This window comes from Lepisosteus oculatus, chromosome 14 (assembly GCF_040954835.1).
Source record: "Lepisosteus oculatus isolate fLepOcu1 chromosome 14, fLepOcu1.hap2, whole genome shotgun sequence".
NCBI classification, from domain to species: Eukaryota; Metazoa; Chordata; class Actinopteri; order Semionotiformes; family Lepisosteidae; genus Lepisosteus; species Lepisosteus oculatus.
The window spans coordinates 28,347,090-28,352,089 of NC_090709.1; the positions used below are offsets into that span (position 1 = coordinate 28,347,090).

General features: G+C 52.4%; 1 protein-coding gene, 5 non-coding genes and 3 pseudogenes across 6 annotated transcripts in view; all 9 read left to right on the top strand.

Moving 5' to 3' along the window:
* Positions 1-5,000, top strand: part of LOC107076200 (antigen WC1.1-like) — a 455,354-nt gene that overhangs the window by 185,323 nt on the left and 265,031 nt on the right. The gene's annotated exons all lie outside the window — the stretch shown is intronic.
* On the top strand, positions 172-290 carry LOC138216986 (5S ribosomal RNA). The gene has a single exon (XR_011180699.1). It is a non-coding gene; the product is annotated as a 5S ribosomal RNA (ribosomal RNA).
* LOC138217290 (5S ribosomal RNA) lies at positions 828-946 on the top strand. The gene has a single exon (XR_011181002.1). It is a non-coding gene; the product is annotated as a 5S ribosomal RNA (ribosomal RNA).
* Positions 1,484-1,602, top strand: LOC138216208 (5S ribosomal RNA). Its single transcript, XR_011179920.1, has one exon. It is a non-coding gene; the product is annotated as a 5S ribosomal RNA (ribosomal RNA).
* On the top strand, positions 2,140-2,258 carry LOC138216997 (5S ribosomal RNA). The gene has a single exon (XR_011180710.1). It is a non-coding gene; the product is annotated as a 5S ribosomal RNA (ribosomal RNA).
* On the top strand, positions 2,796-2,914 carry LOC138218198 (5S ribosomal RNA; annotated as a pseudogene).
* LOC138218529 (5S ribosomal RNA) lies at positions 3,453-3,571 on the top strand (annotated as a pseudogene).
* LOC138217969 (5S ribosomal RNA) lies at positions 4,110-4,228 on the top strand (annotated as a pseudogene).
* On the top strand, positions 4,766-4,884 carry LOC138216417 (5S ribosomal RNA). The gene has a single exon (XR_011180129.1). It is a non-coding gene; the product is annotated as a 5S ribosomal RNA (ribosomal RNA).

A 5,000-nucleotide genomic window follows, 5' to 3' on the forward strand; every position in this document is an offset into this window, starting at 1 on the left:
CATTGGAAGGAAGCAAGAGTGAAAGGCTGAAGTGAAATAGAGCGGGGACGAAGGCAGTGAAGAGAGAGAACGTGGGAAGAAGAGAAAAACGCAAGGGAAAAAAAGCAGCGTCGTAAAAGAGGTGACGGAGCTGTCCTCTCAATAAGAAGGGTGCCAGCGAGCCTTGCTCTCGCTTACGGCCACACCCCCTTGAGCACGCCTGATCTCATCTGATCTCGGAAGCTAAACAGGGATGGGCCTGGTTAGTACTTGGATGGGAGACCGCCTGGGAATACCAGGTGCTGTAAGCTTTTAAGCGCAGGAGGCGCCCTATCCCCGCTCGCTCGCTCATTCCCCTGTTCACACGTGCAGTGCGGCTTGTCCGTCTGTTTATTTGTCAGCTTTGGCGAGACACGGGTGCTTGTGTATTAGCGTGAGCGTTTTTTATTCTGATCAGGAACAGTTTTACAAGTCCGCAAAGGATCGAGGAAAGGTTTATCGCCAGCTGAAAAGAGACACAGCGCTTCGGCTGTGGAGACTTGTTCGGCTGGCGTTCGGAGAGTCGCGTTTTTCAGAATTGTATTGAGATCGTTTTCCACAGAGCTCAGATGTCAAAGCACAGCAGCAGCTCTCCACAGCGATCCTCTATAGCGCCCTTTCTCCCGCAGCTCCGTCCTCATTGGAAGGAAGCAAGAGTGAAAGGCTGAAGTGAAATAGAGCGGGGACGAAGGCAGTGAAGAGAGAGAACGTGGGAAGAAGAGAAAAACGCAAGGGAAAAAGAGCAGCGTCATAAAAGAGGTGACGGAGCTGTCCTCTCAATAAGAAGGGTGCCAGCGAGCCTTGCTCTCACTTACGGCCACACCCCCTTGAGCACGCCTGATCTCGTCTGATCTCGGAAGCTAAACAGGGATGGGCCTGGTTAGTACTTGGATGGGAGACCGCCTGGGAATACCAGGTGCCGTTAGCTTTTAAGCGCAGGAGGCGCCCTATACCCGCTCGCTCGTTCATTCCCCTGTTCACACGTGCAGTGCGGCTTGTCCGTCTGTTTATTTGTCAGCTTTGGCGAGACACGGGTGCTTGTGTATTAGCGTGAGCGTTTTTTATTCTGATCAGGAACAGTTTTACAAGTCCGCAAAGGATCGAAGAAAGGTTTATCGCCAGCTGAAAAGAGACACAGCGCTTCGGCTGTGGTGACATGTTCGGCTGGCGTTCGGAGAGTCGCGTTTTTCAGAATTGTATTGAGATCGTTTTCCACAGAGCTCAGATGTCAAAGCACAGCAGCAGCTCTCCACAGCGATCCTCTATAGCGCCCTTTCTCCCGCAGCTCCGTCCTCATTGGAAGGAAGCAAGAGTGAAAGGCTGAAGTGAAATAGAGCGGGGACGAAGGCAGTGAAGAGAGAGAACGTGGGAAGAAGAGAAAAACGCAAGGGAAAAAAAGCAGCGTCGTAAAAGAGGTGACGGAGCTGTCCTCTCAATAAGAAGGGTGCCAGCGAGCTTTGGTCTAGCTTACGGCCACACCCCCTTGAGCACGCCTGATCTCGTCTGATCTCGGAAGCTAAACAGGGATGGGCCTGGTTAGTACTTGGATGGGACACCGCCTGGGAATACCAGGTGCTGTAAGCTTTTAAGCGCAGGAGGCGCCCTATCCCCGCTCGCTCGCTCATTCCCCTGTTCACACGTGCAGTGCGGCTTGTCCGTCTGTTTATTTGTCAGCTTTGGCGAGACACGGGTGCTTGTGTATTAGCGTGAGCGTTTTTTATTCTGATCAGGAACAGTTTTACAAGTCCGCAAAGGATCGAGGAAAGGTTTATCGCCAGCTGAAAAGAGACACAGCGCTTCGGCTGTGGAGACTTGTTCGGCTGGCGTTCGGAGAGTCGCGTTTTTCAGAATTGTATTGAGATCGTTTTCCACAGAGCTCAGATGTCAAAGCACAGCAGCAGCTCTCCACAGCGATCATCTATAGCGCCCTTTCTCCCGCAGCTCCGTCCTCATTGGAAGGAAGCAAGAGTGAAAGGCTGAAGTGAAATAGAGCGGGGACGAAGGCAGTGAAGAGAGAGAACGTGGGAAGAAGAGAGAAACGCAAGGGAAAAAAAGCAGCGTCGTAAAAGAGGTGACGGAGCTGTCCTCTCAATAAGAAGGGTGCCAGCGAGCCTTGATCTCGCTTACGGCCACACCCCCTTGAGCACGCCTGATCTCATCTGATCTCGGAAGCTAAACAGGGATGGGCCTGGTTAGTACTTGGATGGGAGACCGCCTGGGAATACCAGGTGCTGTAAGCTTTTAAGCGCAGGAGGCGCCCTATCCCCGCTCGCTCGCTCATTCCCCTGTTCACACGTGCAGTGCGGCTTGTCCGTCTGTTTATTTGTCAGCTTTGGCGAGACACGGGTGCTTGTGTATTAGCGTGAGCGTTTTTTATTCTGATCAGGAACAGTTTTACAAGTCCGCAAAGGATCGAGGAAAGGTTTATCGCCAGCTGAAAAGAGACACAGCGCTTCGGCTGTGGAGACTTGTTCGGCTGGCGTTCGGAGAGTCGCGTTTCTCAGAATTGTATTGAGATCGTTTTCCACAGAGCTCAGATGTCAAAGCACAGCAGCAGCTCTCCACAGCGATCCTCTATAGCGCCCTTTCTCCCGCAGCTCCGTCCTCATTGGAAGGAAGCAAGAGTGAAAGGCTGAAGTGAAATAGAGCGGGGACGAAGGCAGTGAAGAGAGAGAACGTGGGAAGAAGAGAAAAACGCAAGGGAAAAAAAGCAGCGTCGTAAAAGAGGTGACGGAGCTGTCCTCTCAATAAGAAGGGTGCCAGCGAGCCTTGCTCTCGCTTACGGCCACACCCCCTTGAGCACGCCTGATCTCATCTGATCTCGGAAGCTAAACAGGGATGGGCCTGGTTAGTACTTGGATTGGAGACCGCCTGGAAATACCAGGTGCTGTAAGCTTTTAAGCGCAGGAGGCGCCCTATCCCCTCTCGCTCGCTCATTCCCCTGTTCACACGTGCAGTGCGGCTTGTCCGTCTGTTTATTTGTCAGCTTTGGCGAGACACGGGTGCTTGTGTATTAGCGTGAGCGTTTTTTTGTTCTGATCAGGAACAGTTTAACAAGTCCGCAAAGGATCGAGGAAAGGTTTATCGCCAGCTGAAAAGAGACACAGCGCTTCGGCTGTGGAGACTTGTTCGGCTGGCGTTCGGAGAGTCGCGTTTTTCAGAATTGTATTGAGATCGTTTTCCACAGAGCTCAGATGTCAAAGCACAGCAGCAGCTCTCCACAGCGATCCTCTATAGCGCCCTTTCTCCCGCAGCTCCGTCCTCATTGGAAGGAAGCAAAAGTGAAAGGCTGAAGTGAAATAGAGCGGGGACGAAGGCAGTGAAGAGAGAGAACGTGGGAAGAAGAGAAAAACGCAAGAGAAAAAAAGCAGCGTCGTAAAAGAGGTGACGGAGCTGTCCTCTCAATAAGAAGGGTGCCAGCGAGCCTTGCTCTCGCTTACGGCAACACCCCCTTGAGCACGCCTGATCTCATCTGATCTCGGAAGCTAAACAGGGATGGGCCTGGTTAGTACTTGGATTGGAGACCGCCTGGAAATACCAGGTGCTGTAAGCTTTTAAGCGCAGGAGGCGCCCTATCCCCTCTCGCTCGCTCATTCCCCTGTTCACACGTGCAGTGCGGCTTGTCCGTCTGTTTATTTGTCAGCTTTGGCGAGACACGGGTGCTTGTGTATTAGCGTGAGCGTTTTTTTGTTCTGATCAGGAACAGTTTAACAAGTCCGCAAAGGATCGAGGAAAGGTTTATCGCCAGCTGAAAAGAGACACAGCGCTTCGGCTGTGGAGACTTGTTCGGCTGGCGTTCGGAGAGTCGCGTTTTTCAGAATTGTATTGAGATCGTTTTCCACAGAGCTCAGATGTCAAAGCACAGCAGCAGCTCTCCACAGCGATCCTCTATAGCGCCCTTTCTCCCGCAGCTCCGTCCTCATTGGAAGGAAGCAAAAGTGAAAGGCTGAAGTGAAATAGAGCGGGGACGAAGGCAGTGAAGAGAGAGAACGTGGGAAGAAGAGAAAAACGCAAGAGAAAAAAAGCAGCGTCGTAAAAGAGGTGACGGAGCTGTCCTCTCAATAAGAAGGGTGCCAGCGAGCCTTGCTCTCGCTTACGGCAACACCCCCTTGAGCACGCCTGATCTCATCTGATCTTGGAAGCTAAACAGGGATGGGCCTGGTTAGTATTTGGATGGGAGACCGCCTGGGAATACCAGGTGCTGTAAGCTTTTAAGCGCAGGAGGCGCCCTATCCCCGCTCGCTCGCTCATTCCCCTGTTCACACGTGCAGTGCGGCTTGTCCGTCTGTTTATTTGTCAGCTTTGGCGAGACACGGGTGCTTGTGTATTAGCGTGAGCGTTTTTTATTCTGATCAGGAACAGTTTTACAAGTCCGCAAAGGATCGAGGAAAGGTTTATCGCCAGCTGAAAAGAGACACAGCGCATCGGCTGTGGAGACTTGTTCGGCTGGCGTTCGGAGAGTCGCGTTTTTCAGAATTGTATTGAGATCGTTTTCCACAGAGCTCAGATGTCAAAGCACAGCAGCAGCTCTCCACAGCGATCCTCTATAGCGCCCTTTCTCCCGCAGCTCCGTCCTCATTGGAAGGAAGCAAAAGTGAAAGGCTGAAGTGAAATAGAGCGGGGACGAAGGCAGTGAAGAGAGAGAACGTGGGAAGAAGAGAGAAACGCAAGGGAAAAAAAGGAGCTTCGTAAAAGAGGTGACGGAGCTGTCCTCTCAATAAGAAGGGTGCCAGCGAGCCTTGCTCTGGCTTTCGGCCACACCCCCTTGAGCACGCCTGATCTCGTCTGATCTCGGAAGCTAAACAGGGATGGGCCTGGTTAGTACTTGGATGGGAGACCGCCTGGGAATACCAGGTGCTGTAAGCTTTTAAGCGCAGGAGGCGCCCTATCCCCGCTCGCTCGCTCATTCCCCTGTTCACACGTGCAGTGCGGCTTGTCCGTCTGTTTATTTGTCAGCTTTGGCGAAACACGGGTGCTTGTGT